The following is a 15561-nucleotide window of genomic DNA, read 5'->3' as shown; positions in this document are numbered from 1 at the left end:
TCTTAAAGAGAAAGGAGAACATTGGAAAATGTTCCTCTAACCTTGAAATTTTAAAGAAAACATTCCAATTAGGATTCAAACTGCAAGTGTCATAAAAAATGCCCTGGAAGTTACTTAATCAAAAATCTAGTAAAAATGAGGAAAAATCATGAGTAAATAACATTAAAGAAATACAGTGGCCCTCAGTGATGCTTACTCTTCCTTATAATAAGAAAAATGCAAAATATGACTACTAAGATTGACAACCATTCCCTAAACCGATAACACATTTTATTGCAAAGGTTGTAAGATATTGGTCACTCTTGCACATTCCCAATTATGGTGTGAAATGATAATAAATAAAGAGCATTTTGGCAATATCTAGTAGGAATACAGATACATTTTCCATTGAATCAGAAATTCAATTTCTGGGTATTTACCAAAACACATGATCTAATACACAATAGAACAGATTTATTACGTATAATTTTTCATAATTGCAAAAGATCCTAACCAATGCAATTTCTTATTGACAAAGTATTGCCCCAATAAACCAAGGATACTTGACAAATAATAGAATGAGAAATCTCCGTTTAAACTGATATGGAAATATCCCGCAAATTAATTATTAAATAGAATAGTCAGTGAACCAAATAGAATGCATAGTATACTTCATTATGTAATAAAGGAAGCAAAATAACAGTGTATATTCAATATTGCATAAAGAAATCAGAAAAAAAGTGTGTTTATTGGGATTGACTGATTATGGAGAGGTAATATGAATAGGAAAAGTAGCAGTAGAATCTGTAATTTTCATGATCTACCTCTTTATGTTTGTGATTTTTAATCATGTTAGTGTATTACCTACTCAAGGAAAGGTAATATTAAAATTAAAATTCCAGGAACCAGATGAAGAGAAAATGATTTTGTCCAATGAATGGTAAAGCATATTATAAATCTTGTATTTCAAAGAAGGACTGGAATATCAAATTATTTTAGAGAAGTTAAAACATTTTGCAGTTAACTGTGCTTGCTAAATATTGAAAACTATTGCTAAAAGAATTCAGATGCAAGCCATAGTTTCTGAATCAGCATATAGAATGAAAGAATACAGAGAAAGTCATGAATCTAAGAGGAGGAAGGAAATAGGAGTAAGAGGTACAATTGATAACATTTTTAATATATATAATGAAATTTATAACATGAAGTTAAATAGGATACTACTGAATGATCGATGTGTCATTGAAAAATTGAAAAAGAAAATAAAATCCTTCTTGAAAAAAATACTACTTCATGACCTATGTGTCACAAGAAATTAATAAAAAAAACTTTTGAAGAAATGAAAATAACAAAAATATTAACATCTGTGAGATGCAGCAAAAACAGTATTGAGAGGGATATTTATAACATCAGGTGCTTAAAAAATAGAAATATCTCAAATGAATGATTTAATGCATCTGAAGGATTCATTAAAAAAGAATAAATGAGGCCCGGTGAGAAGCTTGCATCTGCCAGGATCCCATATGGGTGCCAGTTTACATCCCGGTTGCTCACCTTCCCTTCCAGCTCCCTGCTTGTGGCCTGGGAAAGCAGTAGAGGATGGCCCAAAGTCTTGGGACCCTGCACTCACGTGGGAGACATGGAAGAAGCTTCTGGCTTCAGATTGAGTCAGCTCCGGTCAATGCAACCACTTGTGGAGTGAGTCAGCAGACAGGAGATTTTTCTTTGCGTATCTCCTTCTCTCTGAGTATATGCCTTTCTAATAAAAAATAAAATGTCTCTAAGGAAAAAAAGAAAAGATGAACAGGAAGGAAGAATTGTTAAAAGTCACAGCAAAAATAAATGGAATTGAAGCTAAGAAACTACCAATTGCAACCAAAAAATAGCCATTTTTAAAGAAGATTAGCAAAATAAACTTTCAGCCAGACTAGCAAAGAAAAGCAAAACAGAAAAAAACAAGTAAAATTAGAAATGAAAAAGAAAACATCATAAGAAACTAACAAGGTGATCTCTTCTTGCCGAACATATTCTTTGCTCATTATGTAGTGTCCTTCATAAGAGTGGCTACACCAGCTCGTTTTTCTTTCCCATTAGCTTGGAATATCTTTTTGCATTCTTTCACCATGAATTTCTGCATAATTTTGTTGATGTGATGCGTCTCCTGTAGGCAATAGATAGGTGGGTTTTGTGTTTTTATCCAGTCTGTTAATCTGTGACACTTGATTAATGAGTTTAAGTCATTTGCATTCAGGATTAATATCCATATGCATTAATTTGGTTCTGTCATTTTAGAAATAGATTTTTCATAGTTTGATTTAGTCTTCGGTTGTTTTATTGAGACGTTCTTCACATTTACCTTTGGTTTCTGTAGGTACTATTCCATTTCTCTGTCAAGAGAACATCTTTAAGTATCATTTTTAGGGCAGGTCTGGAAGAGGCCAATTCTTTGAGCTTTTTTTCACTGTGGAAGAATTTTATTCCATTTTCAAAGAGAAAGGAAAGCTTTGCTGGCTATGGTATTGTAGGATGACATTCTTTTCTGTTTGGAATGTGGAATATATCACTTTTGGCCTGTAGAGCTTCCTCTGACAGGTCAGCAGTGAATCTGATTGGATTTCCTCTATGTGTTAATTGATTTTTTTGCATATTTAAGGATCTTTTTCCTGTGATCAGCTAAAGAGTGCTTGATTATCATGTATTGTGGCAAAGATCACTCTTGGTTAACCTTATTGGGAGTTCTGTGCTCCTCCTGTATTTTGTTTCCTAATTTGTTCTCCAAATTAGGAAAGTTTTCCTTTTTTATTTCATTGAAAATATTTTTAAACACAGCTTCTCTTTCTGTGCCTTCTAGCACTCCCATAACTCTTATATTTGACCTTTTTGTAGTGTCCCTTGATTCTTCAATGCTCTTCTTGCCTTGACTCAGGTTATCTTCCAGTTTTTTAATATTTCTCCCATTGTTGAAGGAAATGTCTTCCAATTCTGAGATTCTTTCTTCTGCCCCATTCATTCTATTATTGGAGCTTTCCACTGAGTTTTTATTTGCTCAGTTGTGTCCTTCATTTCTAATAGTTTGGCTTGATTTTATTTCAGCATTGCTATTTGCTTTTTTTTAAAGATTTGTTTATTTTTATTGCAAAGTCAGATATACAGAGAGGAGGAGAGACAGAGCGGAAGATCTTCCCTCCAATGATTCACTCCCCAAGTGGCCCAAGTGACTGCAACAGCCAGTGCTGCACTGATCCAAAGCCAGGAGTCAGGAACTTCCTCCAGGTCTCCCACGTGGGTGCAGGGTCCCAAGGCTTTGGGCCGTCATCCTCAACTGCTTTCCCAGGCCACAAGCAGGGAGCTGTATGGGAAGTTGAACTTTTGGGATTAGAAATAGCACCCATTTGGGATCACAGCACGTTTAAGGCTAGACTTTAGCTGCTAGGCCATGGCGCCAGGCCCAAGTGTTGCTATTTTCTGTGTGACACAGGTTTAAATTGCTTATACTCCTGTATGTGCTTTGTTAACAAGCTTTACAGCAGGTTTTAAAATTCTTTATCCCCATTTCCTCTATGCCTTCTTCAGTTGACTCTGAGGTTGACAAAAGCTTTTGTTCTTTTTCAGGGGAGGTAATAATCATTGTACCTCTGTCTCTTCTTTTGTTCTTGCTCACTGCTACTCTGGATAGCAGATTCCTCTCCTTAGGGTCAGTTTCTAAGCTGTGTTACTCACTGGTCTACAGGTCGATTTTACTGACTGTATTCGGTACCTGGTTCTCCAACACTTGTGGCACTTTCTCCAGTGAGTTTCAGTCCTGGGCTCTGCTAGGCTTCCACCACAGCGCCCATAGCCCAGTCTTTTCTTCAGTACCCAATGTGCAATTGGTGGGAGTTTGAGCCATTAAATCCACCCTGTTCCTGCTTTGGCCCTGCCACTATGCTTCTGCTTGTGGTCAAATTAAGCACATCAGCAGAACAGGCAATTCTATGCCTGGGTTCACCTCCTGAGCTCCTGAGCTCCCAGTGAGCTCCTCTTCCTACCTGGCTGCCAGTGGAACTCTGATTGCTGATCGCTGACCACCACTGGGGCTTCTGGTCACTGTAACACTTCTCTGCCGTCCCTGCTGCTTTCCCATGTCCACAGGTCTTCATGTGTCCCTCCATCATCATTGTTTCCTCTCCTACTTCCTGGGATCATGACCTCTTTGCTTCGCCCTGGCTAATGATCCTCCATCTATTTAAATGTGTTCTTTCCCTATTCTGCCGTCTTATTTTTCCAAATTTTATTTTCAAACACCATTTTATTTCAACAGGCAGCTAGGATCGCAGGAGAGATGTCTGATGTCAGAGGCTGGAGATGTACAAGTAGACCCTCTTTTATGTGGAATTCTCAGAAAGCAAGGAGACTATCATAGACCATCAACAGCAAAAGACACAGGAGCAACAAGCCAAAGATATGACAATTTGAGTATCAATAAGGAGAATAACTGTATTAGCCTGAAGTAAATCAAATCTTTAAGTTCTTATGATTATCTTAATACTGACCACAAAAGTTTACATTTGAAAAATGATGGGGAACCATTAATTATTTGACATGAAACTAAAAGATTGTCTTGTTCAAACTGTACCACTAGGTGTCAGATATGAGGTAAAAGAAAATTTCTCTTTCTAAAGCAATTTTAGTTAATACATAAATTGCAATGATAGGCTATCACTATTTTATCACACTTATTGAATAAAGAGATGTGGCCAATTAGGGACAACCAGACTTTGTGTGTCTCCTGAGGGGAGAAAACCAGATAGTCTTTGAACCATTTTGCCAAGGAAAAGAAATATGAATATAATTAAGCTTGTAAAGTAAAGCTCCAATTTGAAGGAAAAATGAGAGAAGATGGGAATGCAACTGGCAAAATCCCTGCAGGAGAAACTGTCTGATTTCTTCAAGAAATTACAAAGAGATAAGAGGGGAAAATGTATGGTTTAAAATAAAGAAGTAAAAGATGTATGAATCAAATTCAATGCAGACATTATTTGGATTCTGGTTCCAAATATCTACTAAGCTTTTCTTTCTCTCTCACACACATTCATACATACACATGCACACAAAAGCATGTATGAAACAGTTGACAAATTTGGGTAAGAATGGCTATCTAATCATATTAAATAATTATAATTTTATATATTATAATGATGGCGTTATTACATTTAATAAGCTGTTCTTATCTTGTATATATATATTTCTTGAGCTCCTTGCTTTGAAACTGGTTTGATAAATCTTACTCAGGAACTCCTGCAGAGCTTCTCTGGCCAAGATCACAGCGGCTGTAATGAGCTTGTGTAGTTGGGGACTTCCTTGCAGAGCTTGTTGTATGTGGCTTTGTCAAACAGCACCAAGTTGTTGAGCTTGTTCTGAATTTTCCGTTTGAACCACTTCTTCTTGCCCTTGCCTCCCAATTTGTTCACAGGGGCCTTATCCTTCTTGGCTGACTTTCTGGCATCTTTCTTTTTATCATCCTTGGGCGACATGGCAAGGTGTAGAGAGCTTATGGTGACCACCTCATCCCTGAAAGATGTCACACCAAAAAAATTGTATGTATCTCTTAAAGGAAGGACAAACTCTGAAATTCGCTTCAGCCTAATATCTGTTTGAGGGATGAGAGTGTGAAAGTCTAAATTAAAGGTCTTCTCTCCAGTTCCTCAACTTAATTACACTGGAAAAGACTCTTTCTCCCCCTAAGTAATGCCACAGTTCCAGGATCCAGGTAGACATTACTTAGGAAGAAATATCCTTGAAAGCCAATATAAAGAATTTCTAAGTTAAGACAAAAGAAAAAAGTCTTATAAATTTTACTTCATTGATAATAAAAATGATATGAGCAAGAAATCATATATAGTAGTTATAAACAAGTTACTTATGAAACTATGTACAGTATCTGTTTAGATATATTTTAGGAAAGTAGAAAAAAATCCAGAATATGTATTTTTAAAAACATTTATCTAGCACCATAAGCAAGCCCACAGAGACTATGCATATGAGCATATATTGACAAGAAGAGATAATAAACTCAATAAATAAACAAGATAAATACACATAAATTAAGGCATTAAATGATGCTCAGTTATGTTAGTATTCAAGAAAGTTAAAACTAAATTTTGATGTGATTTTTGCACTCGCCCAATTAGTGAAAAATTAATATTTAGTATCATCACATACTGGTATGGATAAGGGGAAAATGGGAATTTTCTTTTTAAGCTTTATTTGAGAGTTAGTTACAGAGAGTAAAGATGGGAGGGTCAGTGTAAGAGGGTTGGAGGAGAGAGAGAGAGAGAGAGAGAGAGAGGGAGAGAGAGAGAGAGATTGATTTTCTGCCTATTGGTTCACTTCCCAAATGGCTGCAACAGCCAGAGCTGGATGAGGATGAAGCCAGGAGCAGCAGCTTTATCCAGCTCTTCCACGTGGGTGCAAGTGTCTAAGCATTTTGAGCATCTTCCACTGTTTTCTGGGCATATCTGAAGGGAGCTGAATATGGAAAGGGGCAGCTGGCACTCATGAAATACCTGTATTCCAGATAGTGGCTTAATTTGCTATGCCACAACTGACCAATCCTGAAAATAGAAATTGTTGATCGATGAAGACATTTCAGTGACTTTTTGTTTCTATCAAAATTTAAAATGCCGATTTCCAAAGCATTTGTATGCAGTCATAAGGTGACACACAAGTATATTCATTGCATCACTGCTTTCAAGTCTTGTAACTTGACAACAGAGTAAAATGTTCAATGGATATGAATGCCTATTTCATGTCAACTGTGATATATGAGGTAGAACTCCATGTAATAACAGCACTAAATTTCCATGATGTAACTTTAAATGAGTAAAACAATCTGAAAATATTAGTGTAATGTTGTTTATACTAAAAAGAATACATATAAATAACACCAGATGTTTTATATGCATTTGTGTGTTTGCGTATGTTTGTGCGTTTAAGTTCATAAAAAAATTGGAAGCGTTAAAAACCTCTCATAACATTGATTACCTTTGGAAAGGGGGTAACAGGGACAGTAGAAAGTTATAATTAACCTTATGTGTAATATTTTAACTTTGTTTTTGGAGAAAATACTCCTCTTACTCTATAGTTTTAAAAATAAATTTTATTCAGAACAAATGAGAAATATCTTCCTTTTCAAGAAGTGTAATACATGATTATTACTAAAAAGGGATAGATATTAGAGGGAAGATTAATGCAAACATTAATATATAGCATAAATCTGAAAATATTTAATAAAATGTCTTGAATAAAATTCTAAAATTAAAAAATAAAAATTGTTATGTTTTGTTTCTGGACATGGCTAGACAGGAGACATCATCATGGGAGCTCGCATTCATCACAATGACTGACATGTTCCATGTAAGGAGCCCAAGAGCCAAAATATCTACCTGAGGCCATTGGTAAAGCTCTGTAGGCTTCTGACCAGATGAACCAATTCCTCCTTCAATCAGGCTGTATCATAGAGGTTGTTCATTAGCAACACCAACGGACAACTCCTGCAGCTGTTGCAGATGATCTGAAAGAGGAAGCTTCCTGGCAGGGCAAACAAAACTGCTGTGGTTTTGGGGCTCATATAACAGATGGCACGCAGGTTAAAAAAGTGGCCAAGCTAAAGGTGTTTGTGCTGTGTGTGACTGGCTGAGCCCAGAATCATAGCCTCAAGGAGGAGGAGGTGGGGGTGTAGGGCAAGAACCTAGCCTTCTGTCATCTGCTCTGAACTCCACCAAGGGACATGGTAACAGGCTGCTCTCTGGTCTATGCAAGGGTGCAAGAGGGGAGAGGTGTATAGGCATTTGGGTAAGGCCTGGGGGAAGCCACAGAGCAACATTAAATGCTATGTCTGTTCCAAGGGCAGGAAGTTTGAGTATGCCAAAGACAGTCTATCTGAGGTTCTAAAAACTAACCCTATGTCCTATATTCTTAATAAAAGTATTTTGAATGCTGAAAAAAAATTTTGGAGGGGGGGTTTCTATAAGCCAGCATTGCGGTAGTATGCTAAGATGCTCCTTGCAGTTCTGGCATCCTTTTGGGCCCTAGTTCATGCCCCAGCTGCTCCATTTCTGATTCTGTTCTCTGCTACCGGCCTGGGAAAGCAGTAGAAAATGATCCGATGATTTAGTCTGCCACAGCACTGGCTGTTGTGGCCATCTGGAAAGTGAAGCAATAGATGGAAGATTTCGCTCCCTCTCTCTTTCTCTCTTTTTTCCCCCTTTTTCCCCCCCTTTTTTTTTCTCCTTCTCTCTTTCTCTTTTGAAATAAATAAACGTTTGTATGACATTTCTAAATAATATAAGAAAATAGTAAACTTTCTCAGAACAAAGCATGGAACTTGGAATAAAAATTTTGAGAGTTACACTTCATTATATAATAAATTAAAATCATCTTCATGAAATAATCATTTGCAGAGTAACAAGACTTGACTGTGACTTCCATAACAATTTTGTCATGTCTAAAAAGAAAAGAAATATATGCATGAGCCAAGAAAGCATAGATGAGGAAGAGCCAGTAAAGAAAATGTTTCAGAGTATTTGCAATGAACTAAAGTATAGGATCTCTTTCACTTTCTCTTTGTCACTCTTAAATAAATAAGCAAGTTCATACATAGAGTACATATCATTTAACCAATTTAAACTGCAAAAATGAGTCAGAAACATTTTAATGCCTTGACAAGACTGACCCAAAGAGATACAACCAGAATAGTTAGCACCCTACACTTTGTAAATGGCCATTGTACTACTCAGATTCTATCAGAGGGCCGAAGAGTGTTGAGATGCATGGCTATTCCTCTGGGAGAAGCAATAGGGCAACATTATGAGAGTAGTGATTTCATGAGTTGCAACCGTTTCATGCGATTTCTTTCAAACCCATATAATCAGCCAGGAAAACAAAATTGGTTGTGTTTAATAATAATTATGTCTAAAATCCATGAAGACACTGGTCTGGAATACTGCTTGCCACTGAACCCAAACACTAGATTAGATAAGAGTTCCCACTCCCACATGTGGGGCTGCCATGGTTAACCAATGGCTAACAGGTACCCCTGGAGAAGAAGGTTGTTGGATGGAAATCAGAAATACTAGCTATGTTGACAACTTATTATCTAGTGATCTCCAAAGCATTTAAGGATATATGACATTTTATCACAAAAGATGCTTGATTTGACAAGAAGAGGGCAATTAAATGAACTATATTTGCAAAACAACTTGTAGAGATTATATATATATATATATGTGTGTGTGTACTTTATGTTGTGCAATATACATTATACATTGAATAAGAATGTAAATTTTTTTAATTTTTATTTATTTTTTTATGTAGCTGGTTCTAATCCTGGCAGCCCCGATTCCTGTCCAGATTCCCGCATGTGTCCTGGGAAAGCAGTCGAGGACGGCCCAAAGCCCTGGGACCCCGCACACGTGTGGGAGACCCGGAGCAAGCTCCTGACCCCTGGCCTGCAATCAGCTCAGCTCAGGCCATTGCGGCCACTTGAGCAGTGAATCAATGGACAAAAAATCTTCCTCTCTGTCTCCCCTCTCTCCTGTACATCTGACTTTCCAATAAAAATAAACTATTAAAAATAAACTCTTGATTTATTTACTTAAAGTTTTAATGAGTTAATAAAAATAATGTTTAATGTTAGATACAATGAATAAGTTTACGTATTCCTAAGTTAATTTTCTTCATTCACTAAATGCTAAGATTTGCTACATTTTCTTGAGAAACTTCAAATAAATAAACAAACACAAATATGTAGTTAAGTGATAGCTTCTCTCTCTATTCTTGTTCACTGCTTGATTTCTAGTAGCAAACAATAGTACAAAATGCAAATCTTTCTCACATTTCATTCAAATTATATTGTTACATGAGGAGTCTTAAAATCCAAAGGGAATGTGTAGTATTAAAAAAAACACATATAGTTTCAAATTTTTTTGCACCCAAATAAGCTTTTTAAAGTATCCTTATACATGCTTCTATTGCAATAGCAAGGTATTACCTTTTGTGTTTTCACCTATACATTTGATTTTTGATACATATGTGTGTATCTCATCATGTAACCCTTCTACTCAGTATACTATCATCATATTTCTCATTTCATGTGCTTTCACTCTCATAACAGTCTGTATTTATTATTATTTTTCAGTTATATTTCTATTCTTTCTGTATTGGCCCTCTTGCATTTACACACATAGTGGTAAGAATGTAAATTCTTATTTGAAAAAGTCTTGCCAAGAATTCACATAAAATGTATATTACACAACATATAATACAGAAAGGTGATGAAGAAGTAGAGGTGAATAGTGATGGTCATACTATTAAGAGTGCAGTTCAGGTGATTTTTATTTACCTGTGTATATATTTTCCTCTAATGTTCAGGGTTTAACAGATTAAAAATCTCTTTAAGATTCAATAGATGATAAAATTTCAAGATATGAGAAAGTGCTTAAAATAAAAATCACCTTACTTCACCTCTCATAGATGTGAAAAATTTATTTTTTTCATTTTATTAGGAAAACATAACAAAATTAAATAGGAAGACACAAATTACCCTTTACCCTTTAACAAGATGCAACAGAATGCTTTGCTTTCTTCCCTTTGTCATGCACCTGTAAAAATTGAGATTGTAATTACTAAGCAATATTTTGACTATGACACACATTCAAGTTGATATCATGCTTTTGAGAAATCATGTTCATTTTCCCCATAACAGTTAAATAGTTACTATGAATGAGACTGTTCAGTGCCATATTGCTCTCCTGGACCTGGCACGGTAGCCTATTGGCTAAAGCCCTAGCCTTGCATTTGCCAGGATCCCAAATGGGCGATGATTCATATATATGCCAGTGGCTCTACTTCCTTTCCAGCTGCCTGCCTGTGTCTTGCAATAGCAGTAGAGGATGGTCCAAAGCTTAGGGAGCCTGGATCCAAGTGGGAGATGGCCAGAGTGTTGCGGTCACTTGGGTAGTAAATCAGCAGATGGAAGATCTTTGTCTCTCCTCTCTGTAAATCTGCCAATACAATAAAATTATAATCTTATAAAAAGAAAGAAATACTGATCTCCTGGCTGATTGAAACTGCCTTATTTTTCATTTAATAACACCAGACTTTGCTGCTGTTTTTTTTTTTTTTCAGATTTCACTTTCAGTGGACATTTAGATTGTTTTCAGCTTTGTGGCATAAGGATTGATGCTATTTTAGGCATACATGCACTTGGTCAAAAATTGGTATTTCTTGTTGAATTTTTTTTCTAACAGATTAATATGCAATACAATACAGTGCAGCATTTCCAAATGTACATATAGTGAAACGAAGGAAAGGCAAGAAGTTTTTCTGATTGTATATGAAGCCTACCAGCTCCCCACTTCCAGTCCTTTGTGTTACACAAAATATATATTTTTAGAAGATTTATTTCTTTATTTGAAAGGCAGAGTAACACAGGGACAATTGCACATACACACATGCAGAGAGATAGAATGAGCGAGTGATTAAGAAAGAGAGAGAGAGAGAGAGAGAGAAAGTCTCATCTGCTGGTTCAGTGGTTTCCCAAATCCCCAGAAAGACTCTAGCCAAGAGGTTGGAGCCTGTAGCCAATAAACGGAATTCAACTTGTTTCCCATTTGGGTGGCAAAAACTCCAGTCACTTAAGCCATCATTGCTTCCTAGCTGGGTTGTCATTACCAACAAGCTGGATTCTACAGTTGAAGTCAAGTATTGGTTCTTCATGAGCATCTTACCAGCTTGGCCAAACATTTACCCCTTAATTTTTAAGATATTTGATTCTTATTTTATGCCCTGTTATGTGACTTGTCCTAGAAAATGTTCGTTGTGGAGACTCGCAAGATGGCCGACATAGGAGGAAGACTGTGAGAGAGCTCACAGACAGAGAGGGCTAGAACGCGACAAAAGCTAAGTGGAGCAGCATAGAACTACAGGGAGAAGAACGTGAAGTTCCCTGGACAGTGTGGAACCAAAAAAATCCACACAACTCAGAAGAGCAACCAGGGAAAAACAAAACGAAGGGCAGGGAAGACGACTTTCCGCTCCTGACCTGCTGAGTCACCTTTGAATGCAGACGCTGAAAGCCGCTGCCCGACCCGCAGACGCTGAAAGCCGCCGACCGACCAGCACACACTGTGGCCGTGAGGACCGGCGGTGATCGGGACCTGCTGGCATCTGCTCACCCTGGTCACCAGGACCCGTCAGGACTCCCCCCGCTGCGGACACCAGGACCCTGAGTCACCGGGACCCGCTGGCATCCTCCCACCCTGGTCGCCAAGTCCCGCCGGGACTGCCGCAGCCTCCATGTTCCACCCGCCTACACCCGCCGAGACCAGCAACAGACGCTGTAGCTGAGAGACGCATCCGCGGCGAGGGTTCCCACCAGAGGAAGAGGCAAACTGCAAGAACCTGAGGTTTGAGTGAGTTGGGTGGGGACAGTGGTGGGTTGGAGGCTTCGGGAGTTGGCCCCCCAGGGGCATGCACAGAGCCTGAACACAATTGGTGCTCGTCTCCCCGCCCCTCCCCCCCCGAGACTCCAGCGTCTAGAGACACCGGGAGAGTGCCTTGAAACTGCCAAAGCTGTGTCTGAGAGAAAGGCAAAAGGCACACTGAATACTCCCCCTTGCCTTTGCGGTGTGGCACTCAGCTGGGCGATGCTATCCCACAGGAACCCAAGCACACCTCTGGGCTGGGCAGTCCCGTGCTAGCGCTGGGGCAGTTGGTCCCCTGCAAGCGCTGGGGTGGGCGGGCCTGCGCAGGAGGCGCTTCCAGAGAGCACCTGGAACACCCCACGCCCTATAGTCCTGTGCTTGGGAGACGAACCAGGAGAGCACTGCGGACCCGCGGGCTGGAGACGTTCCCAGAGAGCACCTGGAACCTCCACACCCTGCAGTCCCTGGCACTGGGGACACACTGAGAAAGCACCTAGAATCCTCTGAGCCCTGTGATCCCGCGCACAGGGGACGCGCACAGAGAGTGCCTCCACTCCCCCACGCCCTGTCGTAGCATACCTGTAGGGGACGAGCTGAGAGTGCGCTTTGAATCCGCTGGGCCCTGGAAGTGGCGCCCTGAGGTCCAGTGTTCTGGAGACGCACCAAAAGTGCCTTGAAAATTCCCACACCCTGCTACTCCACGCCTGCAGACTCCGATCTCTACAGGATAGTGCTTGGAGACCCCTCAGCACATTGGTGCCTAGGTCTCTCAAAAAAGAAACACTAACACAATGGGAAGAAATACCAGAAAAGGTAATGATCCAGATGAGAGTGCCAACACCCTACCAATAAAGGATCAAAAGCCAATGTCTATTTCGGAGATGCGAGATGAAGACATAGAAGATCTACCAGACAAGGAATTCAAAAAATATTGTTAAAATATGTCAGAGACAATGAGAAGAACTGGGAGGACTTCAAGGAATTCAAGAACCACATAGCCTCAGAAATACAACAAATGAAAAGTAAAATCCTTGACTTAGAGCACAAAATTGAGAGCCTAACCAACAGAACAAATACAGCAGAAGAGAGGATCTCTGAAATGGAAGACACACAAAACGAACATACCCAGTTCATTAAACAGCTGGAGACAAGTCTGAACAAAGCCAATAAGACCATACAAGAAATGAAAGACAACCTCAGAAAATCAAATATTAGGATTATTGGCCTTCCTGAAGGAGCGGAAAAAGAGTCAGGAATGCAAATGGTGCTCGACGAAATTATACAGGAAAACTTTCAAAACACTGGGAACATGAACCCAGCCCAAATCCAGGACGGTCAGAGGACTCCCAGCAGATATGACCCAAAGCGATCTTCACCCAGACATATGGTGCTCAAGTTCCACTCCAATGAAGACAAAGAAAGAATCCTGAGACAAGTACGAAGCAGAGAAAAGATCACATACAGGGGAAAACCAATCAGGATCACTGCTGACTTCTCTGAAGAGACTTTACAAGCAAGAAGAGAATGGACAAAGATCTTCCAAATCCTGAATCAGAACAACTGTCAACCAAGAATATTGTACCCAGCAAAGATCTCATTCGTATTTGAGAACGAAATCAAATACTTTCACAGCAAAGAGAAATTAGAAGAATATGCCAGCACAAAACCAGCTCTACAAAATCTCCTTAGAAATGCACTAAATCCAGAAAAAAAGGAGGTGAATCATAAGCAAAGATGGCAAACAGGAAGATCTCCCCACTAAAGTCCACACAAGGAAGGGCAATTACACAGATATCAACACCCACAAAAACAAGTATGGCAGGGCAAAATCACAACCTCTCAATTTTAACTCTTAACACAAATGGCCTGAACTCACCAATCAAAAGGCATAGATTAACAGAATGGATTATCAAACAGCACCCAACTATCTGTTGCCTACAAGAGACACATCTAACCAGAAGAGATTTGAAGAAGCTGAAAGTGAAAGGTTGGAAACAGATATTTCATGCCAATGGACGAGAAAAAAAGGCTGGGGTAGCTGTCTTAATTTCAGATGATGTGGACGTCAATCTGACACACATCAAAAAGGACAGGGAAGGACATTATATATTGGTGAAGGGACTGATCCATCAGGAAGTAATTACCATTGTGAACATATATGCACCAAATTCAAACGCACCTAGCTACGTGAAGCAATTACTCACGGACTTAAGGGGAGACATATATACGCACACAATAATAGTGGGTGATCTTAACACCCCACTAACAACAATAGACAGATCAACAAAACAAAAACTCAACAAAGAAACAACAGAGCTCATACAAACAATAGAACAACTGGACTTGGTTGACATTTATAGAATTTTTTACCCTAAGGCCACAGATTATACATTTTTTTCAGCAGTGCATGGCACCTTCTCCAGGATCGACCACATGATAGGACACAAAGCAAACCTAAATAACTTCAAAAAGATAGGAATCATACCATGTACCCTCTCAGACCACCATGGAATGAAGCTGGATATCAGCAATTCAAAATGCCCCAGGAAATACAGAAACTCTTGGAGGCTGAACAATATCCTATTAAACGAACAATGGATCAGAGAAGAAATTAAAGATGAGATCAAAAAAAATTTTTTTTAAAGATTTATTCATTTTATTACAGCCAGATATACACAGAGGAGAGACAGAGAGGAAGATCTTCTGTCCGATGATTCATTCCCCAAGTGAGCCGCAACGGGCCGGTGCGCGCCGATCCGATGCTGGGAACCTGGAACCTCTTCCGGGTCTCCCACGCGGGTGCAGGGTCCCAATGCATTGGGCTGTCCTCAACTGCTTTCCCAGGCCACAAGCAGGGAGCTGGATGGGAATAGGAGCTTCTGGGATTAGAACCGGCGCCCATATGGGATCCCGGGGCATTCAAGGCGAGGACTTTAGCCGCTAGGCCACGCCGCCGGGCCCTGAGATCAAAAAATTTATGGAAACCAATGAAAACTCTGATACAACATTCCAAAATTTGTGGGACACTGCCAAAGCAGTGCTACGGGGTAAACTCATTGCAATTGGAGCTCATGTCAAGGCCCAAGAGAGGCGCCAAATACAAGAACTAAACACACAC

The 15561-nt window shown here is 39.3% G+C and overlaps 2 pseudogenes; one reads left to right on the top strand and one right to left on the bottom strand.

Moving 5' to 3' along the window:
• Positions 1–5171: 5171 nt before the first annotated feature.
• On the bottom strand, positions 5172–5492 carry LOC118760483 (small ribosomal subunit protein eS25-like; annotated as a pseudogene).
• Positions 5491–8006, top strand: LOC118760482 (large ribosomal subunit protein eL18-like; annotated as a pseudogene).
• Positions 8007–15561: the final 7555 nt, after the last annotated feature.

This window comes from Ochotona princeps, chromosome X (genome assembly GCF_030435755.1).
Source record: "Ochotona princeps isolate mOchPri1 chromosome X, mOchPri1.hap1, whole genome shotgun sequence".
Classification (NCBI taxonomy): domain Eukaryota; kingdom Metazoa; phylum Chordata; class Mammalia; order Lagomorpha; family Ochotonidae; genus Ochotona; species Ochotona princeps.
This window is presented reverse-complemented; position numbering and strand designations above follow the sequence as displayed.